The following is a 23,214-nucleotide window of genomic DNA, read 5'->3' as shown; positions in this document are numbered from 1 at the left end:
GAAGGGGATATTCAGCTCTCTATTCGGTCATCTTTTCGAGCTTTTACACAAGAATATGTAGTTCCCAATTTGTTAACAAATTATGTCAGTGGGAAATGTTTTAAAAATCAGATGCAACTTTACGGCACGCTTACCTTAATCACATCTTCCATGGAGTCACAGATCTGACAATAGGGCCCACGGATCTTATGCCCACCCGAGACCGACCTCTGTATTACACGTGTTGAATGATTGAGATAAACTTCTTCGAGCTAACTGCCGATATCTCATCCTTCTTATCTTGCTATTTACAATCCCAAATTGTCTAGAGAAGCGCTTTTATCATATGTCATATGGTAACAAGAGTATGTTTGTTAGGTCCGGTTTGTACTGGTTCTGATTGACACAAACGTAGATAAACCGATCTTGATCAAAGTGCGGAATCCTTTGGATCAAGTCATAGAAGTACGACAAAGTACAAGAGCCAGTAGAAGGTCAGACTAGACAGAGTACACCAAAGTGTCAGAGGATCTAAAAGTTCTAAATGACATACCCTGATGGGGTATTTATAGGCATGGCTACTGTCCGATCGACTGACAGTGCTGTCCGATCAGATGGCCCATCCGATCGTGTGACACAAGTCAATAATGGTCAACACTTTTACAATCCAATCCCATATCCCGAGTTGTCATACTACGTACATACATACATAAACATAATTGTTCACAAAGGACATAAACATACAAAATATGACTAAATGCTGACGGAAGCTACAGACGCTTGAACTAACAGACTCCCCCTCGGATGTAGCTGCAGTTCCTTCCAGCATAGTCTTTAATCTTTCCTGTTACGCCTTCGTTCTCGGGCTCTCTGTCTCCTCTTCTCAGCCTTTTCTTCTAACATTCTTTGCCTTATAAACCTTCCTTCCTCAATCCACCATTTTCTATAAACCGGATCACCATCACGCTTCCTGTCCCATTTGGGAATCTTATTCTCTTCTTTCTCGATCGGCGTTTGATTTGTTGGTGGCAGCCTCATGAACTTCATCTTTCCAAGCTTTGCTGCTATTTCTGATATAGCCTTTGATCTTTGTTCTCTTTTGTACTTTTTCAGGAACTCATCAATCTCTAGATCTCTCCATTGAGACTTCCAGTATCTTCCAGAGTTGATGTCTTGAGCAAAGCATACGTCTACAATCTGCTAGTATTGCATTGCTTGTTCTCTGTCTCGCCTTTCATAAACAATCTTGTTGTAGAACAAACAATCAGTGTCTTTCTTTGAGCAATTTACTAGCCACATTGGGTCTAGTATGCAGATTCTCCTCGACTCCCCCTTTGACTTGTCAAACAACGAAATTACTGCCTCAGCTGTTGTTTCATTGTAGAGCCAGCCTACGAATAAATCATGAAAATCCTGCTCCATTGCCCTAAGAGGCATGTTCTTCAAACATCTTGGAGGCTTGATATCCATATTTATATCTTTTTCTCCGTTTTCCAACATAGTGACAATTTGTTTTGGACGTTGTGGCTTCCAGTCGGGATATCCAGCCTTAGCTTGCAACTTCACATAGTTCCACAATCGTTGATCATGTTGTTTCACTTCCAAACCATGATAGAACTGCTTGATGTTCTTTATCTTGACCAACTCATCTACATCCCACCACGGGAGGGTCCTTATATCTGACAAATATTCGAAATACCGCACCCCCTGTTCCCGTCTAATGGCGTAGACCTTCAGATCTTCCAGATAACCCCATGATAAAATGTCGCCCCATGAGATGTTTTTGTTGTGAGTGAAGAACTGAAGTGCCCTGAGAGACTTTCTTTCCTTCGGCATTACTTTGAACCATTTCTTCCTTTCTTCAGCAAGATTCTCTCTTGGTATGGTATTTGGAACACCTTCAGTGGAAACTTTCTCAACAATTTTTCTCGTGATCTCATCTCCGTTTCGATCCTTGAACATTTCCGCTAAAGAAGGAAATGTCTCATCAATTCTAGAATAGTGAAAATCAGTTTCTTCATCAGATGAGTCTGAGGCATCTTCAACAATAACATCGTTGTAGTGATCAGCTTCCTGAGCATACCTAAACTCAAACTCCCTTTCCGGTGATGGAGGTATCTCATCTTCGATGTCAAACTTAAATTTTCCATTTTCTAAACCCAACTCTTCTAGCATCTCTTCCCTTGACCTCAGAACCTCAAGCTCCCCCTCATGTTGAGCATGTAAGTAAATAACAGTTGGATTTGTGAGAAATACCTGATCCGCATGTTGTTTCCTAGATGTAGAAGCTTCTTGATGTAGATCATCCTCCTGCTCATTGATTTCATCATTCAGAAACTCTTCAATCCTTTGTTGAACATTCAGATTCTCAATCAGTAACCCAGAAGCACCCTGATCATCATCATCATTCTTCTTGTCGTCTTTATCATCTTTCTTATCAGACTTGTCATCATCATCATTACCATCATCATCTTCTTCTTCATCACCAAACAATTCTATGTCAGAATCATCATCAACAATCTCCCCTCGAGCTATCTTAGCTTTTCTTCGCCTTTCTTTGATTTTGATTTTACGAACAATCTCTTTTATGCTATAAGGTACTGAAGAAGCTTTACCAATAAGAATAAAATTTTGTGTTTCTTCCTCTACTTCTTCCTTTTTCCATTCCAACATCAACACTTCTCTCGCCTTCCTCTTCTTTTGCAAATCATTTACTTGGCGAAGAATATCATTAAGATCAAGTGACCCAGAAGACTCACCAACCAGCACGAATCCCTGAGGATCTGCTCCAGCTTCAGTCATTTCCACATCAATTTGGCTTAAAGAACCACCAGCTTCTTGAGTTTCCTCAGTAACACTTTTTTTCTTTCCTGTAGCTTCTTCAGCCAGTCGCCTTTCTCTTTCGATTCTACGATCTTCAGCTTTCTTTACTTCAATCTCATTAAACGCCGCATGAACATCAATCTTTAGATGACTTTCCATGACCACATATAGCATGTTGAGCTGATTATCTTTCATCACTTTATCAGCCTTCATGGCTTCCATTTTCAGCTTCATTGCTTTCATTTCATTCGCTGATGCTTCAGAAAGTTCACTAATCAACTGGTTCAATGTCTGATTGATGTAGTTCATCTTTGCTAGCTTTTTATTCATCTCAGATTTTTCTTTTTGCATGATATTAAAGAGCTTTGTGTTGTCTTCAACATCATCTTCCATCTTATTTATCTTTTCTTCTTGATCTATCAAGACAATTCTAATTTGATCACTTGTTTTCATCAGCTCTTCGATCTGCATCTTTAAAGCGTCATGCTCTGCTTCAGCTTTAGCTTTCTCCTTTTCAAGTTCAGCAATTTTCTTTGATAATTCTTTTACAGCTTCATTGTTGAACATATCATAGTCTTCTTCTGGAATATCTTCTCTGAATACTCCAGTTGCAGGTGGAAGATCTCCAAATATATTTTCAAAGGTTGTATTCCTTTGTTAAGAGGATTCGGGTTGATCTTGTGGTGGTGGTGGTGGTGTAGCAGCTTTATACCCCGTGATTTCAACGTAATCATCACCAACTGTTTTCTTTTGAATTTCAACCTCAGGTACTTCAACACTTTGCACCTCTGCTTCTTTTGGAATCTCAACACTTTGAATCTTTTCTGTTTCAGCAACCTTTGACGTTTCAACATGCTTTTCTTTCTTTCCATCTTTGTCTTTAAGCAATTCAGCACCAGTTTTCTTTGCCCGTACTCTTCTAGGAATCACACCTGTTTGAACTGACTTTCGCTTTGCTCTTTGCTTCTTCTTTAATTGTGCCTTGCCTCTTCCAAGTGTTGTTGGGTCCAATTCTGATTCTGACTCAGTAGCCTCAGAATCTGCTTCACTAGAATCATCTTGAACCTCATCTTCAGGCTCTACAGCTTTGACAACTTCAGCTTGAACACTCAAACTTTGATCTTTCTGAGTAGCACCTGCAGCTTCATTTAGTTGTATAAATTGTTCCAATGTTACTTTTGCCAGATCAATACTTTCTTGTGGAATGCTTGAAGGATCTATCACTATTTCATCCACCAATCTTTGTTGTGGCTCTACAGAAGGCCCTGCAAAACCGATATTGACAAATTCATTAGAAACAGATAACAAATTAAAGTTCTAACTGCCTTATGACTCCCCCTTTCATTATACCCTTTACTACAATCTTCGGAACTGGTTCCTTTGGAATAGGAACTGCAGGGGACGTCTTCGGCGTTCTCTTTCTTTTTCCATCTATTACAAACCACCATCTGGTTTTCTTCTCAACCATCTCACTCATTCTTTCGTCTTCATTATCAGAATCACTTTTCTCATGTCACCATCTATCATTTTCTAGAGCAACATATGCTGGCCTGCTGATTTTACATATCATCCCTTTAACTCTTTCATCAGTTCCTTTGGTCAGTCTAGTGATGGTTTCAGATGTCATGTTTCTCAGTCCCAAAATATCACTATTATTCTTTGGAATATCCTTGAACTGGTCATTAATCATCATCATGATGAATCGTGGATACATGATATATTTATCACTTCCAGCCCTGATATTTTCTTTCAGGTATTCAAAAATCACTTGTGAAACATTGTAAGGTCTATTCAGTATCAGACATGTGATTGTGTTCATGATATAATCAGATGCTTCGTCATATGCTCCTTTCCTATGAGATAGAGCATGTATCACACAGTGAACCTTGAACCTGTAAGCACTAGAGAACATCGTTTTTATCATCTTTCCATTGATACTCCTCGTGAATCCCATTCTGCACCATAATCCTTTAGCTAGACGTTCGGGAATGATGGTCGGATCATTTTCAGAATCACCTAAGTCTAAGACTCGTCTAAGATCTTCAACATTAAACTTCATCTCTAAATCCACATCATTTCCATTCTCATCCTTCTTCCTTACAGTAGAATAGATCGACTTATCTGCTTCTTTGTATCTTGCTGAGTTCCAGAAAGTTCTCACATGAGATTCATACACGATGGTTTTGTCAGTTAATGCTTTCCCAATCTTGCTCTCTCTTAAAAACTTAGCTATCTCTTCAACCACAGTATTCTTTGTATTTGTTGTATCTAGCAAGCAATAAATGTTATGACCCTTGTCCCAGTCTTTTCCTTTTCCCTGCAAAAGTATTCATTTTAAATCATTACACACAAGGTTCGGGACATAAAGAGAAATGATGAAACTTTTTGAAAAATTCAAAAATTTTCTAACACTTGGGATACTCTCTATGTGACAGTATTGATGGATCGGATGGCTATCCGATCGGATTGCCATCTTGTGCAAAAAGAAGTCAACATAGTCAACTGTTCATGAATCGGATGACCACCCGATCGGAGTGCTGTTCGATTGGGTTGCCACTTGACTTTTGGCAAACTTGAAACAGTTGAAGTGTTTTGTCGTTTAGTGGGTGTCCGATCGGATTGCAGATGCTGTCATCTCGAATTGCCACCTTTTTCATGAATAGTGAATGCTTTTGGAATTTAGTGATTTGTCCGATCAGATTGTTGTCCGATTGGTGTTGGTATACAATGTCTATCGCCTACGTCTACAGTCTAGGTCGTGTCAAATAGCTTGTAATAGGGGTCAAAGTGTAAAAAGTTAAAGTTATTTGTATTTTGTACCATTTCGCACGAAATGGAGTTTGTAGGCCATTCCGTACGAAATGGACTTTGCCATTTCGTACGAAATGGATCATACCATTTCGTGCGGAATGGAATCCCTATAAATAGGGAGGTTACGTTTTCCATTTGGAACGGTTCGGTGAAAGTTGTAACGAAGTGCGGTCAGATTTTCTCCATGTATTAACGTCTAATATCAATGGAAAACCAGTTTAAAGTGTATTTCTCTGCTTCTACTCACATTCTAACACCGATTCTCAGTTACTAGATTGTTTCCGCCTCTCTAGTGACTTAGATTTGACTCTGACCGACTCATTTAGGTCGAATATCGATCCTACAAGTGGTATCAGAGCTCAGGATGAGTCAAATCGGCTGAATCAGTGCATTGAATGGTCTAGAACTCTCTACTTCTACTCATTCTTGGATTTTTGAACGATTCCACGGAAAAAATGGACCGAGATTTGGATATAACGTGTAAAACACCATTTTAATCAATCCTTCAAAGTTTCTATAACAACCCTAACGTGAACCGACACCCTTATAATTTTTTCCGACACTCTAATATATTTTAAAATGTCCCAATATGTCTTTAAATACAGAGCCCGAAATATAATATAACATTTAAAAATAATTAAAAAAAACAAGTTTATTTAAGTTGAGGCGGGCCGTGTAGACCCACCCCAACACTTACGAGAGCGGTATTAAGATCAGAACCTGATCCCGTTTGTTTTCTTTAGTTCAGGCGGGCCGCGTAAGCTTAAGCTTACACTTACGCGGGCCGCGAGAGAGAGAAAGGTGGCTAAACCCTGGCCCACCACGTGGCCCAACACTTGTCGACCCTACTTGATGACCCGGATCACCTATGCTGTTGACCGTCTTTGACGCGGGCCGCGTAGGCTTTAGCCTATGTTTACGCGGGCCGCGAGAAACCCAAAATCAGCTCCTATATAATGGGAGCTCGGGCCTTCAGTTTCTGTCGCTCAATTTTGAAATCTCTCTCTCAAATTCTGAATAGTAGAAGTTATAGCCGGGTATTATACCCCCTAAATAGCGAGGTTCTGCTACGATGTAAGTATTATAACCCCTGGAGACGTATTAGATACTCTGCCCGATTGATCTAGGGTTCCGTAACGGCTGTCGTGGTTCTGCCCGACGTAGTCGTTTGAATGTCGTCTCGGGGAGGGTATTACTTATGTTAAAATGGGTTATTATACTAACACACGTGCATTTGTGTAAATTATAGATTATTCCCAGGAAATCCTTACTGAAAATCCTAAAACAGCAATGTGAGTTGATCCACTTTTTGTTAACTGTTTTTACAAAACCTTAAATATCTTTCCATGCAAATAGCAGTTATTAAGTATTTGTAAGAATACAATTACAGTCTGTAAATTTGGGGTTTTGTATACAAAATTTGTTACCACCTAGTAAAGGAGTAACATGACCATAAGTCGGACCGACATTACCGTGTGGTGGTAATTGATATAACTTGGAAACAAATGTAATTGCGGATGCGCCCTCAATACTGTTCAATGCGACTTTTTATTTAAACTTGATTAAGCTGGGATTCACTCACCAGTATTTCCCACTGACAAAATATTTTTATAACGCGTTTCAGGTAACAAAATGTGAAAGCCAAATAGAAGCCAGCTGGACAGCACTGAAGGCTTGGAAAAGTGGCAATAAAGTTACCTAAAAGAAATAGATGTTTTTCTGAAATAAAAATAGGATTTATTCCTATGAAATTGTGTGTACTGAAAACTTGGGTTTTACCCATGTGTTTAATGTAATGAAAATGTGGTATTTTACTCTGATTAAATATTTCCTAACTACGGTCCTGATGAAAATTTCTGCTGCCAAACTGAACAAATAATGTGATACCACCGAAACTGGTTCGCGGCCGCCCGTTCCCGGGAACTAGGGATCGGGGGTCGTGACAGAAGGTGGTATCGGAGCTATGCCACTAATTCAGCCACGTAAGTGTTCTGTTGACATCAAAATTCGAAGTGTTAGGAAATAAATTATGAAAATACGTGCATAATTGTATTTTCTTGTTATGTGTTATCTAACTATCTGTTAGTTTACAGTATGAGCGACCAAGGACCCTCTGACGCGTATCGTCAATTGTCTGGTTCGCCTAGGAGCGAAGGCACCTCCTCTTCTCAGCCTGCCCTCTCAGGGTACTCTGCTGATACGGAAGAAAGAATCTTTGTGTTTAAGGCTCAATTTGAAGAGCCATTTCCTCAGAAAAAGAGGGGATGGTTCAGTAGGGGAGCACATGAGCGTAGAAAGCGTATGAAAAAGTTGCAGGAACATCGAGTGTTAGCCGCAGCTAAAAGAGAAACCGATGCATATGCCCAGGATATGCTTAATAGGGGTATAGCCAACATCCAAATTTTAGCAACCACTGCAGCTGACCCAAATCTGGAGCAAATGCTAGCACCCCAACCACAACCACCAATTCCTGATCAACCCATGGAAATAGAAAATCCTGAAAACCAAATAGAAATGCCTGATTTCAACCCGGAGGAGATACCTAGGGTACCTGCACCAAATCCCCTAGATCCAAACGATTACGACCCCTGGTGGGACGATGTTAGGGACTATGTGCAACGTTACTCGATACAGGAAAATGTGCCAATACCCAACTTAGGAGCCTACCCAGGGTTAGATCCTCAAGATCCCTATAACGTTAGTGATGCATACATTAGGGAGATCTTAGAAAATCCTTACCCATACCAGGCCCATATCCCTCCATATCAGGAACCCGCACCCCAGATTCCAAACCCAGTCTTAGAACCTGCACCCCCAATGAGTGTAGAAAACGTACAAGAACTTAGGACTTTCGGTGAGGAAATTTTAGAAAGCAGTGAGAGAATGCGACAGGTGGGAGAGCGTCTCGTATGGAAATACGACGAATGCAATATGGATTTTTGAATGAATCCATATCCATGAATGTGATGGTGGAAACGGTAGTAATAATAATAATAATATAATATAATAATAATATATGTGTGTATGTGTTAAAAAAAAAGAAAAAACTACGGATGCATATTATTAGTATTGTAGCTTTATATTTCAGTCGGTATTGTAATTTGAATTTCAGTATTGGTGTGTAATAGATGCATAATATATGAATAGAGTAAAAAGTCACAATGCTCGATGTTTTTGACCAAAAGTGCGTGTCATGTGATCGGCTATATTCAAATATTATTTGTGATATTAATATTTGGTAAATGTTTAAAATTCAGATGGACAACGAAGTGAATCAAGAAAACCGGAATGATAATATTCAGAACGACAACCACTCGAATAATGATAATCTGAATAATGAGAATCCGAACAATAACAATGGAAATCAAATGGATAATAGTGCCGTTCAACATATAGTGGCACAAGAAAATCATAGATGCAATGCCATTTGTTATTCAAACAGTTCAAGAAGAGAATAATAAAAGTAAGCATAGCAGTAAGCGACCAAGTGAACCAGAACACAGCGTGAACAATGGACCCGTACTTCAGGTGCCCATTCCCAAAAGAAGAAGAACCATGCCATATGGTTGTTCTTACAAAGAATTTTGGTCATATAAACCAGTAGAATTCTCGGGCAATGAAGGACCCATTGCAGCTCTACGCTGGATAGAGAAAACTGAAGGTGTTCTAAAAATAAGCAAGTGTGCTGAAGAAGATAGAATAATGTTTGCTTCTAATTTATTTAAGAATGCAGCTCTAGAATGGTGGAACACTATCCTCCAGTCAAGAGGAAGTGATAGGATATATAACATGGAATGGGAGGAGTTCAAAAATATGGTAGAAAGGAAGTTCTGCCCTCCCAATGAAAAGGAATAGATAGCAAACAAGTTTCTGAATCTTAGAATGACCGGGGTAGATAGTAAGGGATACACTACTACATTCTTTGAATATGCTAGAATAGTACCAACCCTTGCATCACTTGAACCAGTGTTAATCTCCCGTTATATCTGGGGATTAATTGGAGAGATTAGACATGTAGTCAAGGCAGCTAGACCCCAAACCATAGAAGAAGCTGTAGAACTAGCCAATACCTTGACTGATGAACTAGTGCGAACTAGAGAAGAAGACCAGAGGAGAACCCTATCCCAAAGGCTTACTCAAGAATTCTGTTCTGGGAATTCCAACCGTAGGAACGTAGGTTCTACCTCTACGCCATACTACAAAGCCTGCAGAAAGAAGCATTCAGGAAGATGCTCTACTTACTGCAATTTCTACAAAACACCAGGACATAAGGAGGAAACCTGCAGAAGGAAACCAACAAATGGATTGTGCTTCAACTGTGGAGAAAAAGGTCACATCAAGCCAAATTGTCTGAAATTGGCTCCAGCTGAAAACAACAAGAACACTAAAAATGCTAGAGCATTTGTTCTAACTGCAGACGAAGCCAAGATGATTCCAGACGTCATAGCTGGTACGTTTTTAGTTAATGATATTTTTGCTAAAGTATTATTTGACTCTGGTGCAAACCAAAGTTTTATTAATACTTCGTTTTGCAAACTCCTAAATCAATCATTAACTAAACTACCACAAGAATGTCTAGTAGAGACAGCAAATGGAGAAACCATTAGGATTTCTGAAATCTTGCAGGGATCAAGAATAGAAATTTTTAATCAAAAGTTTATTGCAAACCTTTACCCAATGAATCTGGCAGGATTTGATGTTGTGTTAGGAATGGATTGGTTAATAGCCAATAAATCCAGTATTTTATGTGATCAAAAGTCAATTCAACTAAAATCACCAAGGGGTGAAAAGATCACAATTAAAGGAGATAAACCATCTAGATCCACTAAGTTCATTTCTGTGATGTAAACTACAAGTTATATAAGAAAAGGATCTATAGTGTATTTGATTTCTATAATCACTAACACAAAAGGGAAAGAACTAAAAGACATTCCAGTAGTGTCCCAGTTTTCAGATGTCTTTCCAGAAGAATTGCCAGGGCTACCACCAGACAGGGAAGTTGAATTCAGAATCCATCTGCTACCAGGGACAGCCCCTATTGCCAAAGCACCTTACCGTTTGGCACCCGCTGAAATGCAGGAACTGAAGAAACAATTAGACAAATTGTTGGAAAAAGGATTCATACAGCCAAGCTCATCACCATGGGGAGCCCCGATATTGTTCGTCAAAAAGAAGGACGGATCAATGCGTATGTGCATTGACTATCGTGAATTGAACAAGGTCACGATTAAGAATCGGTATCCATTGACGAGGATCGACGATCTGTTCGATCAACTTCAAGGAGCTCAATTTTTCTCTAAAATTGATTTAAGATCAGGATATCATCAATTAAAGGTACAGGAAGAGGACATTTCTAAAACCGCATTCAGAACAAGGTATGGTCATTATGAATTTACTGTCATGCCATTTGGTTTAACCAATGCCCCAGCCGCATTTATGGACATGATGAACCGAATATGTAAGCCATATTTGGATAAATTCATAATTGTCTTTATAGATGATATTCTAATTTACTCTAAGAGTAAAGAGGAACATACAAAGCATTTGCACTTACTTTTAAGTTTATTGAGAAAGGAAAAGCTTTATGCTAAGTTTTCAAAGGGCGAGTTTTGGTTAGAACAGGTACAATTTCTTGGACATTTAGTTAACCATGAAGGAATCCATGTGGATCCAACAATGATCGAGGCAGTTATCAAATGGAAAACCCCTGAGTCACCAACCGAGGTTAGAAGTTTCTTAGGATTGGTCGGTTATTATAGAAGATTTATTCGAGATTTTTCTAGAATAGCCATTTCCTTAACCAAGTTAACCTGTAAATCCATTAAGTTTGAATGGGGACCAAAACAAGAAGAAGCATTTAGAATCCTTAAGCAAAGACTAACCCACACACCCATCTTAGCGTTACCCGAAGGAACTGAAGACTTTGTAGTCTATTGTGACGCTTCTAAGTTAGGTTATGGATGTGTATTGATGCAACGTCAAAAGGTTATAGCTTACGCATCTAGACAACTTAAGAATCATGAAGAAAATTATTCAACCCATGATTTGGAATTAGGAGCCATAATTTTTGCCCTTAAGATTTGGAGACATTATCTTTATGGTAGTAAGTTTACCATATTCACAGATCATAAGAGCTTAAGATATGTTTTCGGGCAAAAAGAGTTGAATATGAGACAAAGACGCTGGATGGAATTGCTTAGTGATTATGATTGTGATATTCAGTACCATGCAGGAAAAGCAAATGTAGTAGCAGATGCTTTAAGTCGAAAGTATCATGAAAAGCCAAAAAGGGTACGTTCTCTTAAATTAAATCTACAAGTAGATTTAAACGATCAGATTAGAAAAGCACAAGAATCAGTAATCCAGGAAGATACTGAAAAATTAAAAGGAACGATTAAGGAATTAGAACAAGGAACAGATGGAATTTGGAGATTCCATAAAAAGAGAATGTGGATACCTAAATTAGGAAATTTACGTCACCGTATATTAGAAGAAGCTCATAAGTCTAAATATACGATGCACCCAGGAAGTGATAAGATGTACCAGGATTTAAGGAAAAATTTCTGGTGGATAGGAATGAAAAAGGATATAGTAGCTTATGTTTCTAAGTGCGTAACTTGCTCACAAGTCAAAGCTGAACACCAGAAACCCTCAGGTTTGTTACATCAATTAAAAATGCCAGTTTGGAAATGGTAATTGATAACAATGGATTTTGTTACCAAGTTACCCAAAACGAGAAAAGGTAATGATACAATCTGGGTGATTGTAGATAGGCTAACTAAGTCAGCTCATTTCTTACAAATGAAGGAAACTTTTAGTGTGGAACAATTAGCCAAATTATATGTAAATGAAATTGTTTCATTACATGGAATACCTTTATCAATTGTTTCTGATAGGGATAGCCGTTTTACCTCTCATTTTTGGACAAGTTTCCAAAAAGCAATGGGAACCAAGCTAAATCTAAGCACAACTTATCATCCTCAAACGGACGGACAAAGTGAAAGGACAATTCAGACAATGGAGGACATGCTTAGAGCTTGTGTAATTGGTTTGGGAGGTAATTGGGACGATCACTTACCTTTAACAGAATTTTCTTATAATAACAGTTATCACACAAGTATTAATGCTGCACCATTCGAAGCACTTTATGGACGAAAGTGCAGAACCCCAGTCTGTTGGGCAGAAATTGGGGAAAAGCAACTATCTGGACCTGAGATAGTGCAAGAAACAACCGATAAGATCATTCAAGTCAAGGAACGACTGAAAGCAGCACGTGATCGACAAAAGAGCTACGCTAACAATAGACGTAAGCCATTAGAATTCCAGGTAGGTGAAAATGTATTGTTAAAAGTCTCTCCTTGGAAAGGAGTGGTAAGATTCATCAAAAGAGGAAAGCTAAGTCCCAGGTATATTATACCTTTTAAAATTATTAGAAGAATAGGACTTGTAGCCTACCAGCTACAACTGCCAGAGGAAATGGCAGGGATACATGATGTATTTCATGTATCTAATCTCAAGAAATGCCTAGCTGATGAATCACTCGTAGTGCCTCTTAAGGATAAAGAGGTAAATGAACAACTTAAGTTTGTAGAGAGGCCTCTACAGATTGAAGACAGGAAAATTAAGAATCTCAAACATAAGAGATTAGTTCTGGTCAAAGTGAAGTGGGACTCCAAAAGAGGACCTGAGTACAGATGGGAGCTTGAATCAGAAATGCAATGGAAATATCCACACTTGTTCCAGTAGACCTCGAGGACGAGCTCTAAAACAAGGTGGGGAGGATATAACAACCCTAACGTGAACCGACACTCTTATAATTTTTTCTGACACTCTAATATATTTTAAAATGTCCCAATATGTCTTTAAATACACCCCGTATGTGAAAACTGAGCCCGAAATATAATATAACATTTAAAAATAATTAAAAAAACAAGTTTATTTAAGTTGAGGCGGGCCGCGTAGACCCACCCCAACACTTACGCGGGCGGTATTAAGATCAGAACCTGATCCCGTTTGTTTTCTTTAGTTCAGGCGCGCCGCGTAAGCTTAAGCTTACACTTACGCGGGCCGCGAGAGAGAGAAAGGTGGCTAAACCCTGGGCCGCCACGTGGCCCAACACTTGTCGACCCTACTCGATGACCCGAATCACCTATGCTGTTGACCGTCTTTGACGCGGGCCGTGTAGGCCTTAGCCTATGTTTACGCGGGCCACGAGAAACCCAAAATCAGCTCCTATATAATGGGAGCTCGGGCCTTCAGTTTCCGTCGCTCAATTTTGAAATCTCTCTCTCAAATTCTGAATAGTAGAAGTTTTAGCCGAGTATTATACCCCTTAAATAGCAAGGTTCTGCTACGATGTAAGTGTTATAACCCCTGGAGACGTATTAGATACTCTGCCCGATTGATCTAGGGTTCCGTAACGGTTGTCGTGGTTCTGCCCAACGTAGTCATTGGATTGCCGTCTCGGTGAGGGTATTACTAATGTTAAAATGGATTATTATACTAACACGCGTGCATTTGTGTAAATTATAGATTATTCCCATGAAATCCTTACTGAAAATCCTAAAACAGCAATGTGAGTTGATCCACTTTTTGTTAACTGTTTTTACAAAACGTTAAATATCTTTCCATGCGAATAGCAGTTATTGAGTATTTGTAAGAATACAATTACAGTCGGTAAATTTGGGGTTTTGTATACAAAATTTGTTACCACCTGGTAAAGGAGTAACATGACCATAAGTCGGAACGACATTACCGTGTGGTGGTAATTGATATAACTTGAAAACAAATGTAATTGCGGATGCGCCCTCAATACTGTTCAATGCGACTTTTTATTTAAACTTGATTAAGCTGGGATTCACTCACCAGTATTTCCCATTGACAAAATATTTTTAAAACGCATTTCAGGTAACAAAATGTGAAAGCCAAATAGAAGCCAGCTGGACAGCACTGAAAGCTTGGAAAAGTGGCAATAAAGTTACCTAAAAGAAATAGATGTTTTTCTGAAATAAAAATAGGATTTATTCCTATGAAATTGTGTGTACTGAAAACTTGGGTTTTACCCATGTGTTTAATGTAATGAAAATGTGGTATTTTACTCTGATTAAATATTTCCTAACTACGGTCCTGATGAAAATTTCCGCTGCCAAACTGAACAAATAACGTGATACCACCGAAACTGGTTCGCGGACGCCGGTTCCCGGGAACTAGGGATCGGGGGTCGTGACAGTTTCAGACCTTAATTCGGACTAAAATTGATCAAAAAGTGACAAAAACTTCATTTCGTGTGAACGAACATCATTTCGTGTGAAAATTATATCCATTTCGTACGGAATGAACCATTTCATGTGAGCTGTTACCATTTCGCTTGAAAAATTTGTTCATTTCGCATGAAACGGACCATTTCGCTTGAAAATCCATATTGTCTGATCATTTCGCATGAAAAAGGAACCTTTTTACTCATTTCGTACGAAATGGCATTCCAATTCATTTGAAATTGCCATTTCGCTTGAAAAGTTCATTTCGTTTGAAAAATAGTCCATTTCGTTTGTGTGGCCATTCCGTTTTAAAGTCCATTTCGTGTAGAAGTCAATTCGTTTGAAAAGTGATTTTTTCAAAAACTTAGAAAATTTTTCGAAACTAATTTCATTTTGAAATGGATAACCAAGAATTTTATAACATGTTTTCCGGAGGGGGAATGACAGCAGTTCAAACTCCAGCGAGTATCGTGCAGAACGTTAACATGGAAAATGAGCTTGGTACAATGCAAAAGCCACCAAAGTTAATGAACATTGATGAATATTTAGGGTGGTCAGAGAGGTTTAAAACCTGGGTACAAGCAAATCATTTTGAGTGTTGGATGAAAATTGAGTCAAAGTATGTACCTCCGACGAATGGATCGGGTATTGAGAAAACTATTGGCAGCTTAACTCCGCTTAAACAGGAAAGTTTTAAAGCTGGAAAGAAAATGATGAGTATCAGCAAGCAATCAAAGAAGATATTTTAGTTCTGCTACAACATCAGGATGATAAAGAGCAAAATGGCATTGCTGAAAAAGGAATTTGACATTTTTACGGGTATCAAGGGTGAGCCAACAAAAGAGTTAATGGAGAGGTATTGTCACCTGGTTGTAGAAATGAAGCGTTTGAGCATTAACAAAACAGATGAAGAATTGGTTGACAAGCTGGCAGATGCTTTACCGTATGATGAATGGGGCACATATTTGTTGGTTTTGAAAAATAACTTGGAATATGTTGGGTTCAATTTATGCACGTTCATCGAGAAAATTGAATCGCATGAGCTTGAACTGAAAAAGATTAGAAAAATGAAAGCTTCTAATGTACAACAAGATGTTCAATTGTACTACAAAGGAAGTTCATCAGCAACATCTACCCAAAGTCCAAAAATTCAGACAACATTTAGTGCTGATTCTACATCTGGATTTTCCCAAAGCACACCAAGCAACAGCTATTCACCATTCACAAGCTTCAAACCAAATCCTAAGGTTCAGAGTTCACAAGATCAAGCTTATACTCAAAGCTCTTCAGGGTCAAACAATCAAAGTCATGGTCAAGGGATTCTATGCAATATAGCTGTAAACATCAAGAATGGTCAAGAGTTTACAGAATCAGCTGCAAAACAACATATATCACTACTTGCTTCAGTACTTGAGTCCTATGAAAGTCTTGTTGCCGGGAAAATTGGAAATCCTGACATGACAAAATAAGACTATGATCGGATCGATCCAGAGGAGCTGGAACTCATAGATATCAAGTGGGGTATGGCAAGGTTAGTGAGAAGGGTACAAAGGTTCATGGAAATAACCATACGAAACAGTCTCTCAGGACCTGATTGTAAGCTTGGATTTGATAAAGCAAAAGTTACGTGCTTCAAATGCAAAGAAAAAAGGCATTTCAAACGCGAGTGTCCAAACAGGGAAGTAAACAATCATCAGAATCCATTCACAAATGACTATTACCGAAAAGCAATCTATCACAAAAATAGTCAGCAACCATTCAATTCAAGACCTCAAATTGAAAACAAACCAGAAAAGGCTCTTTTGGTTAATCAGGATGATGAGAAAGTTGCGGAAGGGTTTAGTTGGGATAAATATATTCCTGGTGAGGGTCTGGCTATGATGGCAGAGATTATTGATGAGTCAGAATGTGTTGTTGAAGTTGAGGAAGTCGGTGAAGTGATGAGTGAAGAGAGTCTGGCAGAGCTTGAAGAGGCAGCAGCAGAAGTTTATTATTATCAATCAGGACAGGAGATTATTGCTTCTTCTTTTAAATCCATAATGCCTCCTAACATGTTTGATTCTTTTCCAGGATTCTTCAGCGAGCCAACTACAGGTTTTTGTCCACAATATGACGTCGAAAAAGCTCCGGTTGAAGAAATCATAGATGTTTCTAAAGAGATGAATGAAGAAACTCTAAAGGAGATAGCTGACAAGGCATTGATGGTCAAGCTGAAAGAGGTAGACAAAATTCAAGAGTCAGAGTCTGTCGAAACGGAGTCTGTTGAAACGGGGTCTGTCAAAACAGAGTCTGTCGAAACAGAGTCAATCAAAAAGGAGTCAGTCGAAAAGGAGTCCGTGTTCAAATCAGAAAATCTGGATATCAAATCAGGAGAAAAATCAGAGTCTAAGTCTGATGGGTTTGGTAAACCGGATATTAAAACTGATAAAGAAGAAAAGGTTTCTGAAAAGGTTGATCCAATTCATGAAACTCCATGCAAAAACTGTTTAAAACCCTGCATGGATTGTCTTGAAAAAGACAATCAGTTTCAAGAATTGAAGAAATATACCGACGAAGTAAAATTTGATCTTAATGATATGAAAGAAGCTTCTGATACTTTATCACGTTCAATCAAAATGATTCAAAAGGAGAGTTTAGAAAATGATAAAGCTACTAATTTGCTAAAAGCTACAGTCATCGATAAATAGATGGAGATTAACATTCATCGACACAATCGCATCTTTGAAAAAGGAACTTGAATTAATGCGAATTGAAATAGAAAGAGTTGATAAGAATTGATCAGTTATGTTGCTTCATCTTATGTGATTGATCAAATTGTTCCTCAACAACCTGATGCTAAACCTACTTTCAACAATGTTCCACCCCAATGTGGAATCATTATACACAAAAATATCCAGATGGGGTGGAAGCTGCTTTGAATCTCAAGTTGAGAACTGTGGAGAATGAGTTACCGGAAAACATTGATGTTACATTCTCTCCATCTGACACTGACAACGAATCACAAGTGATTAAAACTATTGTTGATCAAGTGTTGGATGAAGAAAGTGATAACTCAGATTTCGATATGGTGAAAACTCATTTGGAAAATTCCAATTCTGATTCTGAAGATGATGGAAATTTTTTGGACAAATTCATCCTAAAATCAGATAAAGTTGTGGATGATGATTCGATCATTGTGGTTTACACAATGACCGGAACTGACAAACTCTATACTGATTTTGGATATCCAATTCAGAATGCAAAATTGGAAAATGTTGAGAAAGTGTTCAAACTTGTGGAAATTGACATTTCAGAGGTTAACAACAACGCATTTCTATCAAAAACGAAGAAGTCTTTTGTAAAACAACAACCAAACAACCCGGGAAAGAAAGAATGGGTGGGTAACAATGGTCAGAACAAAAGACATGGTAACAATTTCAAAAAGAAAGGTATCGGCTTTGAAAAGAAAATGGCTAAAAAGGAGGTTAAACCAAAAGAAAAGTTGTGTGATGTATTTGTTGCGGGTAAGAACACAGTTGCTGAAAAAGATTATATCTTTAGTCAGAAAGCAGTTGACGATTTCAATGCAGCCAAAAAGTTAAAAGATGAGAACAACAGATCCACTTTCGTCGAATATGACAAAAGAATCTGTTACCGCTGCAATGAAATTGGTCACATGGCCAAACAGTGTGTAAAAAAGACTGAAAAACCAGTTTTCCAGAAACCCAAACCTAAAACTTCAAATGATGTTAAAGGAAAAACACCGATGATTTCCCCCGTGCGTATTCTGAAATGAGGTGAAACTTTGAAGTCCGAGGACAAGCCAAAATCAACCTTTGAGATTGGTGAATCTTCGAAAACTCAACAGACTTCAAAGATTTATCCCAAAACCAAAACTTTTCAAAACCAATCATGGGTGGAAAAACCTAAACGGTCGTTTGAAGAAAAGGAAATGGAAAAGGCTTTAAAATCTGAATAAAAAATTGTTGCATTAGATGTTGAAGAACTTGAATTTGAATTGGACAAGTTGATTGAAGAATTCCCACCAATTAAGGAGGGAGATCTAAAATCAAAGTCAAAACCTGTTGTTCCAAACGTTGTCTTCAACATTCCGAAAGTTGACGTATCTCATGATCTTGTATTTGGAAGTGTTCCAAATGTGAAGAAATCTTGGGCATCATTGTTTGAGTGAATGTTTTTGATGTGTGCAGGGGCTTCCGAGGTCGATCATCTCCAAGTGGATCATGGATAGCGGCGCCTCGAGGCATATGAGTGGGATGTTAGCATTGCTCTATGATGTCAAATCAATTAACGGAGGATATGTTGGATTTGTGGGAAATCAGGGAGGAAGGATCGTTGGTGAAGGAATTCTTACCAATGGTGTTGTAATGTTTGATAAAGTGAACTACATCGTTGAACTTGAAAACAATCTGTTGAGTATATCGCAGATTTGTGACTTGTCGTTCACAGTTCATTTTACAAAAAATGAGTGTTTGATCATTAAACATGGTTTTAAAATTCCAGAAGATATGGTGTTGATGCGAGCTCCACGTGAAAAAGATTTGTATGTCTTAGACATGAGCGTTGCAACAACAACAGACAAAAAGAAACAATGTTTTGTAACTAAAACAAAAGCAACTGAAAAAGAATCAAGAATGTGGCATCGTAAGATGGGTCACATTCATGTGAGAAAAATGAATTTCTTAGTGCACAATGATCTTGTTGAAGGTGTTAATCTGAAAAATTTTCATCTGAATGATGATTGTGTAGAATGCAAAAAGGGGAAGCAAACAAAGAAGACACACCCAAAGAAGCTCTTGAACTCTATCAGGGTACCGCTCGAAAGGCTCCACATGGATCTTTTTGGACCGGTAAATGTGAAGAGCGTAAGCGGAGATCTGTAGTGTCTAGTGGTCACTGACGACTTTACAAGATTTTCATGGGTAATGTGTATCGAAAGTAAAGATGAAATGTTTAATTCGTTGATGATTTTATTCCAAAAGATGGAGACACTGTACAAACTGCCGATCAGAAGAATTCGAAGCGACAACGGAACGGAGTTTAAAAACAATCGTATGCTCGAGTTTTGCAATGAGAAAGGCATTCTTCATGAATTCAGTGCACCGTATACTCCACAACAAAATGGTGTCGCCGAACGAAAGAATCGCACACTGATTGAAACAGCTCGAACTATGCTAGCCGATTCCAAATTGCCGATATTCTTTTGGAGTGAAGCAGTTACTGCAACATGTTATACGCTAAATCGTGTTCTTACAGTAAAGAAGTAGAACAAAACCTGCTTTGAATTACTACATCGATATAAACCAAATCTGAAATTCTTAGAACCGTTTGGATCACCTTGCACATTTATTGATCCAGATGGCAAATTTGGTGCAAAAGTTAACGAAGGTTTTTTGTAGGTTATGCGAGTCCACTAAAGAGAGTATTTGTTCCATGCTTGGGGAAGATTATACAAGTTCAGCATGTTGATTGTCCAAGGCATACAGCTCCGAGTCAACTTCCCGGAAACAGATTGCTTTTTGACTATGAAAAACTCTGGGAGTCATTCCAGCTGCCGACTAAGCCAAGTGAGGAGGAACTAGCATACTTATACCAACAACAACAATCTATGTCACAAGAACAAGTGCCAAGACCGTTGGTAGTTTCTCAGCCCACCGTGGGTGCAAATGATCATGAGGCCGGTCCAAGTGGAACTGCACACGAAACCCCAGAAGAACTAGCTCCAATATTTGATCACTCTGACGACTCAGAATCAGAAGCCGATCCGATTTTTGATGAGGAACCAAATATTGAGACTTCAGAAGCTGTTGATCACACGGGTGATCATGATATAACCAATTTGCAATCGGAAGTGATTGTGCCAGACACAGTCATGCCGAGAAATTTGTCTTATCATCCATCCGAACAAATCATTGGTGATCTTCACAGTGGAGTGAAAATGCGAGATCAAATCAACAAAGCCCTTACATGTTTCTATTCTTCTGTAGCTCCTTTACAGGAAGAATTCTCATTGAAATGTTTCATCTCGCAGGTAGAGCCAAGAATATACAAAGAAGCATTGACCGAGGAAAGCTGGGTAAATGCTATGCAGGAGGAGCTACTGCAATTTGAGAAACTTGGAGTTTGGAGATTGGTGGATCTCCCGGAAAATCAAAAGCTGATCAAGACCAAGTGGGTCTTTAAATGTAAACGGGATGATAGAGGGGTTATTGTTCGAAACAAAGCACGTTTGGTAGTCCAAAGTTTTAGTCAGCAAGAAGGCATCGATATTACAGAAGTATATGCGCCTGTTGCTAGACTCGGGGGCTGTTTGGTAGCCTCTGAATGGTCATTAAGAGGCTACCTCTTAATGGAACTATTAAGAATTTTACCAATGAGAAGGTAGAAGAATGTGATATGTGATGATTTACCATTCAGAGGTTACCTCTTAACCATTCAGACTTGAGGTTACCTCTTATTCATTCAGAGGTTTTAAACCATTAAGAGGTAGCATCTGAATGGTCATTAAGAGGCTACCAAACAGCCCCTCGAGGCAATTAGAATCTTCCTGGGATATGTCCAGACGAAAGCGGTGAAAAGGTGGATGAGACGTACTATAGGTCTATCATTGGTTCTTTAATGTATCTGACTGCGTCCAGACCGGACATCATGTATCCAACTTGCCTATGCGCCAGATATCAGTCTAGCCCGAGACAGCCACACCTGACAATTGTGAAGAGAATTTTACGGTATCTTAAAGGCTGCCCAAACACCGGCTTGTGGTATCCTAAGTCTAGTGACTTTTCTCTTACTGGTTATGCTGATTCTGATTTCGGAAGCTATAAGCAAAATGCAAAGTCCACAACTGCAGGCTGTCAGTTCTTCGGAACTCGACTAGTCACTTGGCAGTGCAAGAAACAAACCTCAGTCCCTCTTTCAACGTGCGAGGCTGAATACGTTTCGGCCTCCAGCTGTTGCTCTTAGATCATCTGGATCCAGCAGCAGATGAGGGACTTTGGTTTGCAGTTCTTGGATACGCCAATCTATGTGGACAATGAAGCAGCTATAAACATAACTAAAAATCCGGTGCCCAATCTAAAACGAAACATATTGAAATTCGACATCATTTCATCCATGATTGCTACGAGAAGAAATTGATTCGAATTGAGCATATACACACTGATGATCAGAGAGCTGATTTTTACACAAAACCCTTTGATAGAACAAGATTTAACTATCTTTTAAAATTGAACTGGTTGAAAAATTTGTTTTCTGGGAGGGTAATAGAGTGTGAAGCCGAGGAGGACGGCGATCAGAAGTGATCTACGTCGTGTTGTCAAGTTTTTGTACAATTTATTTTCTGCTTTTGATAAAACCAAAAACACAAAAAATATGTTTTTGTTTTTAGGGGGAGAAAGTTTACAGAAAATACAAAAACATGATAAAAGTTCAAAATCCAAAAACATTGAAAAGTGAAAAAGAGTTTGTGTAAAAAGGGGAAATGATAGTACATCAGCTAGACAGATACAGTACGCTAAAGAAATGTATAGTTTAATTGTGTTAAGCAGTCTCGCTGATGATATGCCGATAGGTTTTTACACATTTAGTAAGTTTGTTTGGGATATAAACATAAAATCACAACTTGCTTTTACGTGGGAAACATCTCTCGGATATATAGGTAACCCCTGAAATCCTGTTTGAAAGACTCTATTTCTGACATACTAGGTCTTTGTACGTGATGATATCTGGGGTATTATACCAAGACTTCTGATTTTGTGGAAGCAATAGCCTAGTCCTTGTATAATACTCTGCACTGCTTTATTCATAAAGCCTCCCCTCAGCATAAAAAATGATGAAATATTGAAAAATGCTAATCATGTGCTGTTGTAAAAGAGATCCCCAAAGGGGACCCACCTAAAGTCGAGCCATCATCTCTCTAATTGAACGGAAGTTCTATCCTGAGCTCTCATGGCCTCGCATTCACCCATTACAGATATCATCAGTGTGCACTCACCTATAAGACTGAATATAGTGGTCTAGATTCGGGAGTATATTCTGAGGTGGTACACCTGTATAAGTTAAGCCTTTAATACACTAAATTCGTATCCTGAACAGATTGAAATTTGTGTGAAAGCTTAAGAGGATCAGTATATCGGCAATTACTGTGAATTGTTTAATGCTTAGTATGAAATCAAAGCTTAACGGTACTTGTATCTTGTCAGCAGCTGATATGATCCCCTAACACGCTCACCAAAAATATGTGTGTACAGTTTATTGTTTATCAAAATCCAAAAAGATTTCCTGTTTGTTTAGAAAAAAATTATAAAATCCAAAAAGATTTGATTTTCATCTTATTTTCGACAAT

Source organism: Helianthus annuus, chromosome 9, assembly GCF_002127325.2.
Source record: "Helianthus annuus cultivar XRQ/B chromosome 9, HanXRQr2.0-SUNRISE, whole genome shotgun sequence".
Classification (NCBI taxonomy): domain Eukaryota; kingdom Viridiplantae; phylum Streptophyta; class Magnoliopsida; order Asterales; family Asteraceae; genus Helianthus; species Helianthus annuus.
Note: the sequence above shows the minus strand (reverse complement) of the source record.